Here is an 18561-nt window from a genome sequence, read left to right on the forward strand (position 1 = left end):
ATGAAAGTTAGAAATTATAAACTACATATTCAATTCAATTCAATTTTATTTATATAGCGCCAAATCACAACAAAGGTCGCCTCAAGGCGCTTCATAGATACAGAGAAAAACCCAACAATCATATGACCCCCTATGAGCAAGCACTTTGGCGACAGTGACATAAAAAGGACATCGAGGTAAAACTCTGCCAAATCAAACATGTTGACGTACAAGTTGTGGTGACTCCTTATGACAAGGAAGCAGTCACAATAATTTTTTTCTACCTTATATGTAATCTGAGAACAACAGTAGGTGAAACATTACCTTGTATATATCTGAAACCACCTTTATTTCAGGAACAATGCTCAACATCAAGACAGCCGTAGTCCCCAACTACTAACGAGGTGAGATTATCTGACTCCTGGCCACGTGCCCTCGACTTGGCCACATGTCAGCCAGCAGAGTGGGATATTAATTAAAGCTGAATTTCAAAGGAAAGGAAAGAAATAATATGATGCTCGTGGACATCACATGATTCAAGTGTTTCTCCTCCATTGTTAAGGCTTGACTAGTAGCTTTTAGCTATTTAGCGTTATATTTATTAGTATTTCCGCTCATCACTGTATTGCGTTTCGATATCCTCTTTCTCTTTTCAGTTTTCTTTTTGTCAGAAGTCTGAAGGAAAAAAATCATCTTACACAGAATCAGTGAGAGAGAATGGAGTTGAAGCTAGCTTCAGGGAGTTTTTTAAGTAACAGCAGTAAAGCTGCCTCCTTTAGTTAGTCCCTTGTCTCTCAGTCCGGCAGTTAGGTCCTATTTTGCATCCCACACAGCTGGCAGAGCAGGACATACCTGACAATTCATCACCTCTTCCTCATAACAATACAGTTTCATCAGTGATTTAATTTTGTCTCATAGCTAGTGAGTGACAAGCTGAAAAAGTGTCTAGTCATGGTGACAAGTCGTTTGAGAAAAGATGAAAAGCAATGGCATGCAAAATAAGAAAGAATACTCTGTAACATTAAACCAGAGCTGTTTGCGATTGCTTTCCTCTGCCAAGGCTGAAACTTCCCTCTAATATGCATTACTTGGACTTGTAGTTAGAACCTGGTCTAATGTCCATTTCTTGTGTTTCTTGGCCCAAACAAATACAAAAACAAAACAAACTCGTTGCTTTTCCTTAGTAGTTTTTTCTTAGCAGCTGTTTGACCATAGAGGCCTGATTCACACAGTGTCCTTTGAACAGTCGGTGTAGAGAAGCGTCTGGGCTCTGGGCTCTAATCTGAGGTGCTGCTAACTTGCGAGTTCTGAGGCTGCTGACTCAGATGAATTTATCCTCAGCAGCAGAGGTGACTCTTGGTCTTCCTTTCCTGAGAGTCCTCGTGTCATCCAGTTTCCACGTAGCAACTGCACTTGGGGACACATTCAGAATTTCAGCTATTTTCTGAACTGACTGAGCTTCAGTTCTTAAAATATTGATGGTCTGTCGTTGCTCTTTACTTAGCTGATTGGTTCTTGCCATAATATGATTTCTAACAGCTGTCAAATAGAGCTGTCAGCTGTGTACCAACCTGACCAGTGTTGGGCAAGTAATCAGTTATAGTTATTTCTTCAAGTAACTGAGTTACAATATTATAAAAGTAACAATTACCATGAAAAGTAACTATTGTGTTACTTTAAAAATGTTTAAAGAACTTGAATCTCCTCTTAATGGAACTTGCTAAAATACTAAATTATAAATTACTAAACATACTTGAACATACTAAAATATATATTCAACTGTTTGTTATAAAACTGAATATATAGCTGAAGTAAATGGCCACAGAAGGAACTAACAGGAAACTATTAACTATTCAAATGTTGCTTTGTGATAATGTGAAATAAAACACCAATCAGATCAATTTTAATAATTGTAGATAGAATTAATTTTCTATTTGTAATAAATAATACAATAAAACATGTTGTTTTAGAACATTCGATATTATTGCACATCAACAGGATGCAACTGGCTATCAATGGTTGTTAAATTAAATTATGCTTTTAAGCAATGTAAACTGTCACAGCTTCAGACATCAGTGGCTGAACAAGGATTTTCTTCCACACAAAAGTAAAATAGCTGAAGTGATTTCAATGTAATACTGAGAAAGTACGTGCACTGTATAACATAACCAAGGTATAAAAATGTAAACAGGTAATACAAATGTAAACTCCATGGCTGTCGTTTGCCATTGGCAGTCCAACACAAGTCACACAAGTGTTGTTCTCACAGTAGATGTCTGTTAAAGTGACCTGTTTTAATGTCCTCTATTTTTTTTAATATAAAGAATTCTTATTTGTCACATCCCCAACCCTTTACAGCTATTCATTAAACCAGTGGTTATGTCTCAAAACAATGAGCTTCTCAAACTTCTCATCAGAGAGCCTGTTCCACTTTGGAGAGAAGACAAGCTTCCCAAGGCTAAACAGTCTCTCTGCCGAGGCACTGGAAAGCGTGGCTGCGCTGTATCTTAGTGAAATTTTCTTTATCAGTATCAAATAATATTATCTTTTACCAGTAGCAGAAGTGTCAGTCATCTCATCTTCAAAGGAAAAAAAGTCTCTGTGGCTGAGACTGTGCTAAGTTGGCGTGTTGAAACACCCTAAAGGTGGTTGAAAATGACCAAACTTCCAGATACAGATGGACAAACTGGTGATAGCTAGATATAGTGGTGGTGGACAAGAAGAGAAAGACGACCGTAATGATGAATGTAGCTACAGTATACCGAGTGACAGCAACATCTGGAAATGGTGACATGAGAAGAAATACCAAGGGATGAAGGACGAGCTAGAGAAGAGATGGGAAGATGTGGAAACTGAAAGCAACAGTGGTAACAGCTCTCAGGGCAGTAACGTCCAAACTGGGAGAGTGGCTCCAGCAGATTCCAGGATCTTTGTCCAGGAGACCGCAGTCCTAGGACCCTAACCCTATAGAGAAAAAGTTAAGCCACTTTACCTCAAGGTTTTAAAATACAGACCAATCTGAATTAAGCAAGTTTTGACCCTAGGTTTTTAATTTTGCTCGTTTGTGGTAGGAATAATGTTCTTTTCATTTAAAAACTTCACTGCTGAGAAATAACACTGAACAGGAACACTTGCTCATCCTTAATTTGAAAAGTTAACTAAAAAAACCATAAAATCATCAAACAGAAAGCTAACTAACTCCTGGAGTCTCATTTTAATGTAAACCTGTCAAATTATCACCAAATATCTGATTCATCTCATATTAAGTAACTCTGATGATCCAAAAGCCTAAACATGGCATGAAGGATTTAAAGTAGGTTGAACATGACAAACAGGAGGAATTACGGCCAAAATGTCATCACGCAACCCTGTATTATAAAAATTAATGGCATTACTTAGCAATACAAAAGACCCTTCCACTGACTGAAGAATGAACACATGTAGTTTCAAAAGGAATTAATGGAAATAAATTTACTTGCTGACATATAGATATGCCTTCACACAGGAAAAGCTCATGAAAATCTCTAAAGGGCTTAGAAAGTAATGCCGCACCCAAATCCACTGCAGCAAGTTCACACAAGACACAGGTCACATATACAGATCAACTCAAAATCATAACTCACAAAGCATACTGCAGTCTCATTTATTAATATAAATCTATCAAATCACTCGTGATTTCAAGGAAGTTATAATGTGTCAAACAGAAGGAATTACGGCCATTTTTAGCTACAAAATGCCACAGGAAAAATATCGTTAGAGAAACCCATTTTATAAAAAAAACATGCGTTACTTAGGAATACAAAAGCCTCTTCAATTGAAATTGCACAATGAACATCATTGTGCAATTTCAAAAGGCTTTAATGGTATTAACCCTCTCAAGGCAGGCTTGCAGATTTGCAACAAGTAAAAATTAACAACCTGATTACCCCACATACATATTTTATGAGTTTTTTTTACTCAGAAGTACCACTGCAGGTAGTCTTTTGTGCATTAGCAACAAAAACTTAATTTGAGCCTGAGAGGGTTAAACATGCTTTCTGATATATCGTCTCCCCTTTGCACATGAAAAACTCACGAAAATCTTAAAGCCTGAGAAAACAGTGTGCCACTGTTTTTCCAGAACATCGAATCCAACACATACAAGACGAAGATCTATACGTCACATATACGCACCAGCGAAAAATCTTAAGGTCACAAAAAATACAGCTAACTAGCCGGTGCAGTCTCATATTTTACTATAAATCTATCAAATCATAATCACATAGCTCAAATTAAGTAGCAATCTAAAGGTCCAAAAGCGTAAATTTGCATTTAAGATTTCAAGGAAGTGAAAATACCGTGCAGTGAAAGTTAACTACAAAATGCTACAGGCAAAATGTCGTTACGCAACCCTGTTTGAAAATATAAATGATGTTCCTTAGCAATACAAAAGACCCTTCCACTGACTGAAGAATGAGTGTCAATGCCTAGTTTCAAAGGGATTCATTACATTTAATTGCTGACATATTGCCACACCTTGACACATAAGAAGCTGATGAAAACCTCTAAGTCTTAGAAAACAGTGGCACACCCTAAAACCACTACATCAATTCCCATACATACATGACGCACACGCATATGCAGATTATTTGTTCCAAGCCTTCTTCCCCCACAGTGACTGCTTCTCATCTGCTGCTCCACCTCCTGCACCTACACCTGTGATGTCCTCAGTACCCTCAGTGTACCGGAGGACAGGATGAGAGTTTAACTGTGAACTGGGAGCCTGCAAAACTCATATGGTGTTTCTACGTTTTGTGGCTCTTTATTCAGATTAATTGCTCAGGACAACGACAAACAACGACAGGTCTAGTGCACCTGAATGATAGAAGCTCCGCCCACTTGATCCCTGAGTATATTTTGTCGCTCTCAGGCTGCTTTTTACGGTTCAGCACCTGGCAAGACTACAGAGAGACGCGTGTCAAGTTACAACCGGTAGGTACAAGACATTTATTCTCCTGTGCAGGTGTATCTGTGTGTGTGTGACTACATAGTTTCACTTGGAATAAATGATACTCTGATTTTGAAGCATTTTAAATATTGTGTTAGTTTTAGTCATGTTTTAAGGCACATCTCTAAGTCTTTGCGTATATCATATTTAAAAAAATTAGATGCAGAATAATTTAAAATGATGTTTAACGTGTGTTGAAAATTTGTTTGATTTAATCTCAGGTGAAGCAAGGATATTAAACCCAATATTTCCATTTCCATTTCCTTGTGATATGTAAAAGAAACAGTGCAGCCTTATGAAAAGAAAAAAAGCTGAGTCATTCTCAGCACAAAGGCATGCTTTGCATACCCCGTCTCTGTCTTATAACTTTGGATCACATGTCCTGATGTGGCTTTATACTAAAAGTGTTCATGAAAAAGTCTTTCATGGAGTGGCCACATGTAAAGCAGGTTGGTTTACACACATGCTTCCAGCACTCGGATTTTTCATGCTTCTTTTGTTGACGGCTTCCGTCTGCTGCTCAACCACAATCCCCACGCCCACATGACACAGCAAAATATCCAATTATAAGGTGTCAGATTCCCAGCAACAGTAATGTGATGGAATTATACAAAATCAGCACCTGAAGTTTGACGCAGATACAAAGAAACATCTTTGAAAAGAGGTTTGAGGGATTTTGATGCTATGCTAGTTAGCATGTTGTTTTTAACTCTGTGCTTTAACAAAGTTAAGCAGCTTAGCCATGCAAAGGGGTTTTAACACCTATAACTGATCTGTCTAACATCCATGTCACTGAGGTCTCACACTTCAGCATATTAATGTTAAAAATTAACCCTCACCACCAGCCTCCCTCCCATAAAAAAGAAAGAAACAGCTGTTTCCACAATATTCAGCTTATTTGTATCTATCTAGGAGTCGGTTAACAACAGCAACAACATGCTATCGTTTTTCTGTTCAAACACTGCCATAAATGGCATGGCCACCTGCGTGGTCTATACATAAGTCTATAGAAGCACATCTCTGTGTGCTTCTATAGACTGATGTCATTTGCGTTAAAGTGTGTATGTTATTTGCAGCCCCTATTTAGCTGGATGGATTTTATAAAGCCTGCCAAAGGTGACCACAAGCCTTTCTTGTGATCCTACCACAGTGCTGAGGCAGCTACTTGGATTTGGCACATGTGGTTTTCTGTCATCACCATTTGGAACTTTGGCTTGCATTAAGTCCTTTTGATGTGTTGTTGGCAAGAAAATTAAAAAGAATAACTGAAACCAGTAATGCGGGTTGAGTCCAACCCACCCACCCACCCTGAACTGTATCAAACAATGGCCAAGATCCCCGTGGTTCAACTGGATGTCAATGACAGGAGGACAACACTGATGCTGTTACGTGTTTACGAACCTTGGCTCTGTTAAGAGTGACTTCTGTAACTAAAGGGAGGCTGTTATGCGTTGTTCTTAATCATGTCCCATCACAGAAATGTGGAAAATTTCAAACACGTCTAATATTGTGTAATATAGGTAGCTTTTTATTAGCATGTTAGTTTTTCATTTTGTCAATCGCGCCAATGAAGTGTGCTTGCCCAGTGTTTGCAACCATATGCTTTATTACAAGTAGTTGTAACAACCAACTGGTCACAAAGAGGCTGGTCATGCAACACCCTCCCAACCTCTGTGCAAACACTTTCTATTGTACGGTCCACATAGGAGGCAATCTGTCACCAAACAAAGCAACTCGACCTGAACGCACTCCCAGCCAGACATTGTCATATAATTGCCATCTTATTTATAAACCCAGACAGATTTCTAACACAGTGCAATTAGTCTGAGTCAGTCTGCACTGATAAGCACAACTCACGCGTCTTGGCTATAGGGCACTCAACTCAACTGCCTGCCAGCTGGTTGCATTCGGACTTTAATCTTATATAAAATAATATTTTACAGTTAAATTGTCCTGCATCAACTACATCACTATTTGTGGGGAAATTCTGGTTTCTGTTTCGAACTTTAGATATAACTACGTTCATCCAGATTTCTGAAATCTGTAAGTAGTTAATGTGAATTACTGTTTATGCAGATGGTAGCAGAATTGCAATTTTTGCTGATTTATCACAGTTAATTGCAGTATTATCACAAACAGATTGCAACCATCAACTTGAACCCTTTCAATTTCACACCAGTAGCAGACTGGCTCTACCTTATTGCCATTTTCCTTGCCATCTTTGAAAGAACCACTTGAAAGACAACGAGAATACAAGTTCATTGCATTCAGTGTCAGTAATTTTGGTCGTGCTGTGACCTCCGACCACTGTTTTCCTGACTATAGCATTAGGTTGTTGCGCCACATTCCCTCATGTGGCACTAAAGGGAACTATAGCTGCAACTATGATTTTAACCATCTCACGTCAGATCAACAACTTGCTCTAACAAACAAAATCAGCATGGCAATTGTCCCAAATGTTTCTGTCCAAACGCCTCCTCGCTCTGCCCTGTTTTCCTGTACTCTGGTTGGTCAGAGACTTAAAGGGCCTCTTCACAAACTTCCCAGTGCAGCAGTGTGGCACTCCAAACCCCTTGACCAAGGTGCTTAACCTCAATTAAGTCTCTTTGCGTCCAGGCGTATAAAACGGTCGTCGATGGAATTCAAACCCCTCGCCAAGTCAGCAAAGAAAAGAGTAATAAAATAATAAAAAATCAGGTTGCAATGGAAGCAATGGCCTGTGATGATATAATTACTTCGCTGGTACCCTGCAACTTTTCATGTGCACAATAGCGAAGACATGTCGGGTGCAAGTCACCAGGAATTAATCAAGCTATTAATTTTTTGCAGGCTTTAAATAGCAGCCTCCATCCAGTCAATTCATGAACCTGCCGCCAAAGTTAGATCCCCACAGAGTTTTCTTCATATCTTTAATTCTTCACAGGGATGGAAAATCCGGGCCTTTTCATTTGCTGTCAGTGGTGTCAGAAGGGGGGCTTATTATTTGATGTTTTGAGATAATCCATCGCTACATTCCTCTCTGGGGCAAACTCGGTCCAGAGTGTGAAGGTCTGGCAGCCTCAGCCAGATTAGATGGATTAATTACTCTATAGCTGACTTGGTGGCTGAAGGCTTTGCTTCCACACTCACATCTATCCTCCTTTTGCAAAGGAAAAATAAACAATAACCCATTACCTTCAAACTAGTTCAGCTGTATCACATGTTATCCAGGCATCTTGTATAAAGTGTAATGTATGATGTAGTGGCTACTCTGTCTTTGCTCCCTCAGTGTTGCATTTAGTTTCCTGGATGTCACACTGGCAAACCAAAGTGTTAAAATATTCAGTTTACACATAAAGCCTACTGTTCTGGATGCTTGAGGCCATTTAAAGTAAATAAGTCATTATGAGTCCAACATCCTGACTTATAAAAGTCCCATGATATGATCATTTAGCCCCTGGTTTCAGGCTCAGTGCACAACAGGAATCCAGGTTTGTTTAGCTCTCCTAGATTTCCCTGCGAGCCCAGTTCATCCCAGGCAAAGGGCTGGATGGGGGAAAGAGAGACAGGGTCGTACTCAGTTCTCTGTAAAATTATCCACACGAACAGCGAATTAATTAATCAAGTACCATTAAGGCGCTACCTCGAAGGCTTAGTGAGACTTCACATCTGCAAAACAGGTAAGCACAGCACGAGGAGGAAGTGATGTTTGCCTGAGAATCATATGTCAAAATTATTTTGGAAAGTCATTAACAAATGAATTTATCAACCTTTTTAGCAAATAACTGCTTTTAACTAGATGGCTTTATCTTGCTGAGGGCTTATTTGACTATTTGGGATATCATAGGTGTAGGTGTTCCCCTGCTGCTATTCAACTATTCTGGGGCTACATGCAACACTTTGAATTGTTTTTCTGGATAAAATGTCTGAAAATGTGGGCCACAATCCTCAGTTTTAGATGAAGCACACTCTCTCAGATCTGACTAAGGTTTGCAAATTAATGTCTAATTTTTACACAGTGGACTCAGTCTGAGTCAGTCTGCAGTAATGAGCACAACTTGCATCTCTTGGCAATAAGTCAACTGGTTGCCAACATGTGTTGTGTTTATACTCCCGTATAACTAGGAAATGCCTGTGTTATTTTGCTGGTATCTGTTCTGTAGCAACTACACCACTGTTCATGGAGAAATGTCAGATTTCTGCTTCAAATCTATGAGATTCTGGCTGGAATCTCAATGTCAAAAGTTAATGTGAATTTTTGTGTATGCGGGTGTCAACAGATGGCAACAGATTTGCAGTTTTGGAACTAATTGCCAATTTGACCCCGTCTGAAACTAATAGCTGACTGATAGCCAACTGCCTCTGTCAAGATGCACCAAAGTCCCTTTGAAGGCAGGAATTCACTGAGTGGTTACAGACCTGGTCCTCGTCTTTGACGTAGCCATTTCAGAGGCGACAAGATCAGAAGTCCATTGCACAAGTTAGTAATAATTTTGTCTCCAACCACTATTTCCCCCAACTTTACTGTAGCATTGACTGACTGCACAAATGTTCTTGTTTACTGTAGACGTTAAATAAAATGGTTAATTTAATCTAAAGGCTAATTAACTGTAAGTAAGTACTGCGGAAACCTCTGGTTCTAACGTTGTCTTGTTATTCCTAGCAATGATTCTTAAAATGTTAGCTGAAGAGAAATTGTTTGCATTTGAACCTCACAAAAACACCAAAATATATAAAAAATATTTCCAGAAGCAGTTATTTAAATCCAAGAGGCTCTTGATTACATATTTTCTGTCAGTGGAGTGTTGCTGCCACTGGTAGAGCAGAGCCATTTCTGCATTGTTGCTTTTTTAAAGCCAGACCACATTTCAGCAGGTTTGAGAAAGAAGGTCAGACGGTATTATGAAGCAGAAGCTGGGATAATTTACATAAGAAGAAAAACAATATGGAAAAAATCTGCAGGTTGCATATGTTAAATCAGCTATAATAGCCACTGCTGTCAGTGATCCCAACTCTGGGCCCAATTGTTTTGTGCTGCTGTATTCGCACAACTGTCCTCTCAGACAAGAAACTCTCAGGAGACGGATACCCTCTCTACTTTTAAGGTTGGGCTTAAAACGTTCTTTTTTGATAAAGCTTATAGTTAGGGTTGGATCAGGTGATCAGTTTTTTTAATCCTGTTCTTGGCAGCTTTTGCAAATACATTAATACAATGTCTAAGGCAGGACAGGCGGGGGAAAAAAGGGGGGGAGCAAAGAAAAGCAAAATGTATTGCCAAGTGCACCTGTGAGAAAACAAACATACAACAACTCAATTGCAAACATTCAAAAATGCATACATATGTTACATAAATCAACAGTCTCCTTGTGGTGCATGTGAGAGAGAGAGTGTGAAGTGTTTGTATGTGTGTGTCTTTATCACGAAATGCACTTGAAAATAAGGTTGGGAAGACACAATAACGCCCCCTAGGAGCCAGAGGCAGGTGGAATAGGATCTGGGAAAACCGGGCCATCCACAGCCCCCAAGAGTACTAATGACCTAAGACCACTACTCTCTGTGATGCCTGTGCACCCATCTCAGCAGAAGAAGGAGGGAGGCCCTAGATGGGGTGCCCACGTCCAAGGGGTGGGCGTCCCAGAGGACCCCAGGTGATGGGCAACCAGCCCCGCTATAGGCCTGCCACCCTGGTAAAAGCCAAGATCATGGTCCCAGGGCTCCAGGCGCCCAAAAACTGCCCGGTGCCCAGCATAGCCACCCCCCGTCAACACGGAAGAGGTAAAGCCACCCTGGACCACCAAAGGACTGGGTCAACAACCACGCCAGAACATCCAGCCACGCACCCCAGTACCAACAAGTACCTGCATTCCACTGAGGGGGTAGCAGCACCCAGCGGGGAGTAGTGGGGAGGAACACCACCTAACACCAGTCATCCACTCAAGTGCAACAGACACACACAGCAAAGTGACAAGAAACACTGGCCTGGATCTGGGACAAGCTGCACCTAGCAACGGATGCTCCCTCACCTGGACACCCCACCCAATGAGCCTGTGGGCAACAAGGAGCACCCAAGGCGCAGACTAGACTTCCCAGCTTCATGATTCATCAATTTTAAATAATAGCTTATACATTTTTGTATTGCAAATATTTAATAATTTTGTTATCCAGTATATTTCCAGACTCAGTTGATTGTGACTGAATTTTTCCTGTATGCATGATTTAAGTTGCTGATATTCAAAAGATGTGTTGTTGCTGATTCCTGCCTTGTATAACTTGCTTTAGGTTTTTTGTCCCTTTTAAATGCCATGATTAAAAATTTAGTATTTCCTTTTTCTGACAAATATCTGGAAGCGTTCAAATTTGGCCATGATAGGTCTGGGTCTGTTGATTTCCCAAACGATGGACACAATGGAAGCAGATGATTTTAATTCCATCCTCTGGGAGTTTCAAGTGGACGCAGTGCTCCAGGACGGATTTCAAAACACAGACTGGAATATGTTCACCCACACAGACCTGGACCAGTACGCCTCATCTGTACTGGATTACATCTCCAAAACCACAGACAGTGTCACCACCCAGAAACGGATCACCATGTACCCCAACCAGAAGCCTTGGATGAACCGGGATGTTCGTCTCCTCCTGAAGGCCCGCAACACCGCCTTTAGGTCAGGAGATGCACACGCCTACAGTACAGCCAGGGCTAATCTAAAGAAGGGCATCAAAAAAGCCAAACACCATTACAAAAAGAAGGTAGAAGAACACTTCTCTAACTCCAACCCCCGACGCATGTGGCAAGGACTCCAGACCATTACAGACTACAGGACCACCAAACCCTCCCCCGCATCCTCTGATGTCTCCTTCCTCAACGAGCTCAACAACTTTTATGCTCGTTTTGAGTGAGGGAACCCCACAACCACAACCAAAGCAGACATGACACCAGACCACCAACCTCTGACTCTCTCCCCCACCGATGTAGGAGCGGTGCTGAGCAGGATCAATGTCCACAAGGCTGCAGGTCCTGATGGCATCCCCGGGTGTGTTCTCAGAGCGTGTTCTGGGGAGCTTGCAGGAGTGCTGACAGACATATTCAACCTGTCCTTGGCCCACGCTGTGGTACCGGCCTGATTCAAATCCACCTCCATCGTCCCGATACCCAAAAACTCCAACCCATCTAGCCTCAATGACTACCGCCCAGTAGCACTCACCCCCATCATCACTAAGTGCTTAGAGCAGCTGGTCCTAGCACACTTCAAATCCTGTCTCCCCCCCACCCTGGACCCCCACCAATTCGCATACCGCCAGAACAGGAGCACAGAGGATGCAGTCTCCATCGCACTGCACTCTGTCCTCTCACACCTGGACAACAACAACACCTACACCAGAATGCTGTTTATAGACTTCAGTTCAGCATTCAATACAATCCACCCCTCACAACTCATCAGGAAACTGACAGACCTGGGCATCAGTTCCCTCATCTGCAAATGGTTACTGGACTTCTTGACCAACCGCCCCCAACATGTCCGGCTGGATAACTGCTGCTCATCTACAATCACGATGAACACCGGTGTACCACAAGGCTGTGTGATGAGCCCTTTCCTCTACTCCCTCTTCACCCACGACTGCAGACCTGCTGATGGTTCCAACACCATCATTAAGTTTGCAGATGACACCACGGTGATTGGCCTCATCAGTGACAACGATGAGGCCGCCTACAGGGAGGAGGTGGATCGTCTGGCTGAGTGGTGCGACACAAACAACCTACTGCTTAACACCGAGAAGACCAAGGAGCTCATCGTGGACTACAGGAGGAATGCTGACCCACATCCACCCATCCACATTAAGCGGACGGCTGTGGAGCGTGTGAGCAGCTTCAAGTTCCTGGGAGTCCACATCTCCGAGGATCTCACCTGGACGACCAACTGCTCCAAGCTGGTCAAGAAGGCTCACCAGCGCCTCTTCTTCTTGAGGACTCTGAGGAAGAACCACCTGTCCTCAGACATCCTGGTGAACTTCTATCGTTGCACCATCGAGAGCATCCTGACCAACTGTATAACAGTCTGGTACGGGAACTGCTCTGCCTCGGACCGGAAGGCGTTGCAGAGGGTCGTGAAAACTGCGCAGCGCATCGCCGGAGCACCACTTCCTGCCATAAAGGACATCTACAGGAAGCGGTGTCTGAAAAGGGCTGGGAAAATCATCAAAGACCCCAGTCACCCATCACATGGACTCTTCACCCTCCTGCCCTCTGGGAGGCGCTACAGGAGCCTCCGGACTAAGACCACCAGGTACCGGAACAGCTTCTTCCCCACAGCTGTCAGACTCCTAAACTCTGCCTCCTGACATCTGACCCACGTTAACACATGGACTGAACATACACACACACACAATGGACAACCGTACCCTCAAACACACAATAATAACATGGACTGAACCACCACTCACAACCACTAGCACTTTATATAGCCTCTGTAGGAATTATATCTCACTTATCTTAACTGCACTACTGTATAGCTCTGTGTAAATAATCATTCTGTACATTCGATAATTTTTAACCCTACAACTGTTTACAACTTGCACAGTTCCCATTTCTGTATAGCTGTATATCTCAGATTCTGTAAAGTTATTTATTTCATATTCTGTATAGTTTTTCATATTTATATCCTGTTCATAGCCTGTACATAGCTTGTACTCACTACAGCCTGTACATACTTATAGTTATAGAATATTCACAACATACTTCATACCGTGTACATTATAACATACCATAATAGACCCATTTCTGTAGTATACTTACATATCTATATTATTGCTAATATATATTGTAATATATCTATATCACTAAAGCACTTCTGGATGGATGCAAACTGCATTTCGTTGCCCTGTACCTGTGCATGTGCAATGACAATAAAGTTGAATTCTATTCTATTCTATCTGGGTGAAGTGACTCATAAGGATCTTCTTCTGCCTTTGCTGGTATTCCTTAAAGCACCAAGTTCTCCCTCATGCTGCGGGCCTGGAGCTTGATGACAGCTTCCTTGAGTTTTTCGTTTGCTTCTGAGAGTCGGGTCCCTCATTGAGGGATTTTCATTGACTCTTTGAGGGTGGCGTTTTGAGCGTGTTTCCAACTGCTGCTAGCTGAACTCAATGGACTCATGCAGATCCTGAAAATCTTTATGCAGGATTTCCAGGAGGGACAGGCGTGCGTCAAAACTGGACTATTTTTTTTTATCTATGGACACCAAAATGTCAACTATGTCACTGTTTTGTGGAGAAGCTGGCTCCAGTGAGTCTTTGAGGTGGCTTAATTTCGAGGACGGCTTTCCTTTGCTTCTGGAGGGAATCGGCGCCTTGTTATCTGGTTTCCCCATAACAACATGCTCAAAACACTCGTCAATATACTGCTGCAAACTGTCCAGGTCTTCTTTGCGATCCTCCGGAGTGATAAAGTTGGTTAGAATGTGAGCATAGCTCTTCTCACTTACCTGACTCACTTATCTGTGACCCTTGCTTAGTTATACTGCAGTAGACCTAGATTACTGGGGACTTACCATGAAGGACTGAGTGTTTCTTCCTCTGTCAGCTCTTTTCACTTAGTATGAGTTTATACACCACTCGCCATTTAATCATTAGTTATTCTCAAACGGGCTCTCTTCTGCAGCCATGTGCTGTCTCTGGTCACAGCAGATGGTTGCCCCCATATGAGCTTGGTTCTGACAGAAGTTTCTTTCTGTTACAAGAGATGTTTTCCTTCCTGCTGTCACCAAGTGCTTGCTCATATAGGTCTGTCTGACTGTTGGGATTTCTCTAGTTTGTTGGGTCATCACCTTACAATATAAACCGCCTTATGGTGACTGTTGTTGGGATTTGGCGCTATATAAATAATTTGATTCTTAGAGGGAACTACTTTAAGCGCTTAGAAATCTCCAGGAACAATTATGAGCACCAAATAATCCAGCCCACCACCAACCTCAGAGGAACCCACTATAGTGTGGACATAAGGCCATATGTTACACTCAAATGATCCCTCTTTTATGAGGTGTGTTTTTAACACAGGTTAAAGAGGAAAGGGTATCAGCCACAGGAATGCTTACCTATTTAAAACATGGGGGAGCAGAAGATCTCGACCGCATCGAGTCCTTGAAAATTCCACTTTGACAGGGTTCAAATGAGGCGAGATCACCGTTTTAACTTCTTCCAGTGTGACTGACCTGAAGGTTAAAGCGTTTGTTAACGTGTCAGACTGGAATGCCTCGGAAAAATAGAATCACTCTCAAAAAAAAAGAATTACACTCACCTTTCTGGTCTGCTAGCTGGAAGACTGTAATCACATAGATGGACTTGTGTTGTAAAACATTCGGATTAAGAAAATGGATCAGTTACAAAGAAATTCTGTCAAGAAAAACCTCATTATTTTAACTAAATTTGGTTTATTAAATGTTTTGTAAGCTGTCAAAGTCAATCTGCATTGGTTTTATTTATGGAAGCAAGTGATTATATCTCGACTTTATTTGACCAATCAGAGGCACAGTAGAGATGGTGCTATTCATGTCTGCAGGCAGGAAGTGTTCAGTATATATATACATTATAATATTATATATGAGATTTTCTTTTTGATTTTGTGTAGCTTGTATCTACCTTTAGCCAAGGCTTTGTGAACATTAATCCTTTATCAGATCTACCAAAAATCCAATCTTAACCCTATTACATTACAAACATACAGCAAACTTAATAAGCTGTATTTATACCAACCATTTATAATAACCTAATTCAAGAGTTCTTCTAGAGTATGTTTGTAACTGTTTCTCTGAGCAAATGGTGAACACACATAGTGTATTTGTACATCACCATGTGACCGACACCGTAATTTAGCTCCAGTGAATGAGCAGTCAGATATTAGTCAGATACCTGTATAGGGCACCTTTTGCAGGCACTACGTCAGCAGTGACTACAGCTGGGAAGCCCAGCGAATCTGACACCTTACATTATCAAAGGATCTCTGTTTACACTCACAATATGCGCATCAGTTACACACCCAACACAAACGTACCTGAAACTTCAATACCCATAATTCTTTTGTATTTGCCTGCCATGCAGTCCAAGTTTTGTTATTTGTCTTCTGTCAGTGTACGGGACATTTCCAGGCTGCAAGCTTTTCACACAGAGGTGTTTATTTGTGCTTTGCATGGAACTGTTGTGAGAAAAAAAATCATCCTAAAATATTACTTTTTTCTTTCAGTCAATGCTCCCACTCACACCAGTTTAGGTATCTTTAATACCAGTAGCTACCTCTTTATATCTTTAACTTTTAGTTTTACATATCTAACACTGGCCCTGAATTAGGTCCCAAAATGTTTTAATTATTTTTTTAGTTGCTGTTTTTGTTGTTTTTGAAGTTGTTACCTGTGCTGCATGCGTGTAATATGAGCAACCACTTTACAGTACTTGTGAGTAACGTGAGCAACTGTCTCACTGTAATTATGATTGCATGTGTTTTGGACAGTTACCAGGTTTATATGAGTGCTCGGATTGTGTTCATAGGAAGGGCTCAAAGCAGACGGACCCGATAATCAAATTGTGTAATGTGAGCAACTACTTTCCTGTAAAGCCCAGGCTTGTGATGCGCATACACACACACTAACACACACACACACAAAGTGGCTGTGTATGGGTTCACTCTGACTGTGTTTAGTAGAAGGGCTCTAATCAGATGCCCCACAGTCACGATGAATCTGTGAATTTTTCATCCTTTCTTTAATCAGCCTTTTAAAAAAGCCTGGAAGTAAGCTGCAAGAGTTTCACAACGCCTACCACTGTACACTATATCAGTGACCTAGTGCCCTGGATACAAGACAGCAATAAAATGAGCTATAAAGCATTTAGAGCACAGCTATGCCTCTATGAGTTGCATACCTGGGCTCCACATTCTCAGAGGCCACAGGTTTGCCGGTGACTGTATTGAAGGACCCTTAACTCTGGGCTTTTATTTGTCCCCTTGGACGCAAAGAATCTGGAGGCTGTGTGAGGGGTGCAAGCATGTAGTTAAGGATTTTCTACATTGTGTATGATTGCCATGCTTTTTTTACCACTTCCTAAGTCTTGACCTTTGACTTTGCAATTTTCTTCAGGGAATTTCTTTAACTAATGAGGGAGACTGAAGTAAACTGTCAGTGCATTATTGTGCTTTTTATGTTTTACTTTTTATAATTGTAGCTGAAAACACAGTGATTCTGAAACGGGGTTAAATGTTTGAGTAAGAACTTTATTAGGTGCACCTTGCTTGTACTTTATTGGACTGTCTGTTCCTTCAGAACAGCCTTAACTCCTCATGGCATAGATTCAACAAGCTGCTGGAATCATTCCTCAGGGATTTTGGCCCATTTTGGTATCATAGCATCACACTATCATGACGCAGTTTTCTCAGCTGCACATCCGTGATGTGAATCTCTAGTTCTACAACATCCCAGAGGTGTTTTATTTGATTTAAATCTGGTGTCTGTGGAGGCTGTTTGAGTACAGAGAACTCATTGTCATTTTCAACAAACCAGTTTGAAATGATCGGAGCTTTGCAATAAGGTGTTTTTTCTTGCTGGAAGCAGCCATCAGAAGATGGGTATACTGTGGTCATAATGGGATGAACATGGTCAGGAACAAGCCTCAGGTAGGCTGTGGCATTTTAAAAATGCTCACTTGGTACAGAGGGGCCAAGAAAATATCTCCACACCATTACACCACCAGCAGCCTGAACTGTTAATACAAGGCAGGATGGATCCATGTTTCATGTTGTTCACACTCTATCATCCAAATGTTGCAGCAGAAATGAAATATCATCAGAATCTGTTGCCCAATTTTGGTGAGCCCACTTAAGCTGTTGCCTCAGTTTCTTGTTCTCAGTGACCCAGTGTGGTTTTTGCTGCGGTGGCTGGGCAGATGGCACATTATGATGCTCTTCTCCATACACTGCTTGTAACGACAGGTAATTTGAGTCCTATCTGCTCAAAGCTGTCCGCACATGTACCTCTGACCTCCAGCATTTTCACCCAGAGAACTGCACTCCCTGAATGTTTCCTCTTTTTGACCATTTTGTAAAAACTCTAGAGTTGTTTGTGTGGGAAAATACCAGCAGATCAGCAGTTTCCAAATTACTCACCCTAGGCACCAACAACCACGCCACATTCGAAGACACTTAAATCACCTTTTTTCTCCATTCTGATGCTCAGGTTGAACTTCAGCACGTCTAGATGCCAAATTTCACTGATTTGCTGCAGTGTGATTGTCTGATCAGATATTTGCATTAACGAGTGACTGAACATGTGTACCTAACAAAGTGAGTGTAGCTGTATTTAGACAGCTTTATTTGGTTCATGTGGACAGTAGAGAACAGAAGACCTTCATATGTATCTACTACTGTCTAATGATTAACCTTTATCAACATAATCATACAATTCCACAAGACATAAACAAGATAAGATGTCCTGTTCTTGCCCTTAAATAACCTGGATTATTGCATTCAACAGCAACACTGGGAACGCAAAAATGTGATGACTCAAACAACACATTTGTTACTGTTGTTGCACGTAACTAGGTGACTCTGTTATCTTGATCTGTTTTGAAATGCGTAC

At 41.4% G+C, this 18561-nt stretch overlaps 2 protein-coding genes and 1 long non-coding RNA gene across 4 annotated transcripts in view; 1 reads left to right on the forward strand and 2 right to left on the reverse strand.

Moving 5' to 3' along the window:
• The window catches only part of LOC143414901 (zinc finger MYM-type protein 1-like), a 36819-nt gene that overhangs the window by 11713 nt on the left and 6545 nt on the right, over positions 1-18561 (reverse strand). The gene's annotated exons all lie outside the window — the stretch shown is intronic.
• LOC143414902 (uncharacterized) lies at positions 117-16609 on the reverse strand. Its single transcript, XR_013095509.1, has 4 exons — positions 15237-16609; positions 15034-15150; positions 2786-2943; positions 117-1386 (listed from the first exon to the last, which is right to left on the reverse strand). It is a non-coding gene; the product is annotated as an uncharacterized LOC143414902 (long non-coding RNA).
• Positions 4701-18561, forward strand: part of LOC101486609 (sodium- and chloride-dependent GABA transporter 2) — a 39349-nt gene continuing 25488 nt past the window's right edge. The window contains exon 1 of one of the 2 annotated variants that reach the window (XM_014413157.3): positions 4701-4950. The gene's annotated coding sequence lies outside the window, so the exon portion shown is untranslated. Of the gene's footprint in view, positions 4951-8485; positions 8626-18561 lie in introns of those variants that run through there. The other variant, XM_076879834.1, reaches the window with a different exon arrangement.

The sequence above is a fragment of the Maylandia zebra genome, linkage group LG23 (genome assembly GCF_041146795.1).
Source record: "Maylandia zebra isolate NMK-2024a linkage group LG23, Mzebra_GT3a, whole genome shotgun sequence".
In the NCBI taxonomy this organism is placed as follows: Eukaryota; Metazoa; Chordata; class Actinopteri; order Cichliformes; family Cichlidae; genus Maylandia; species Maylandia zebra.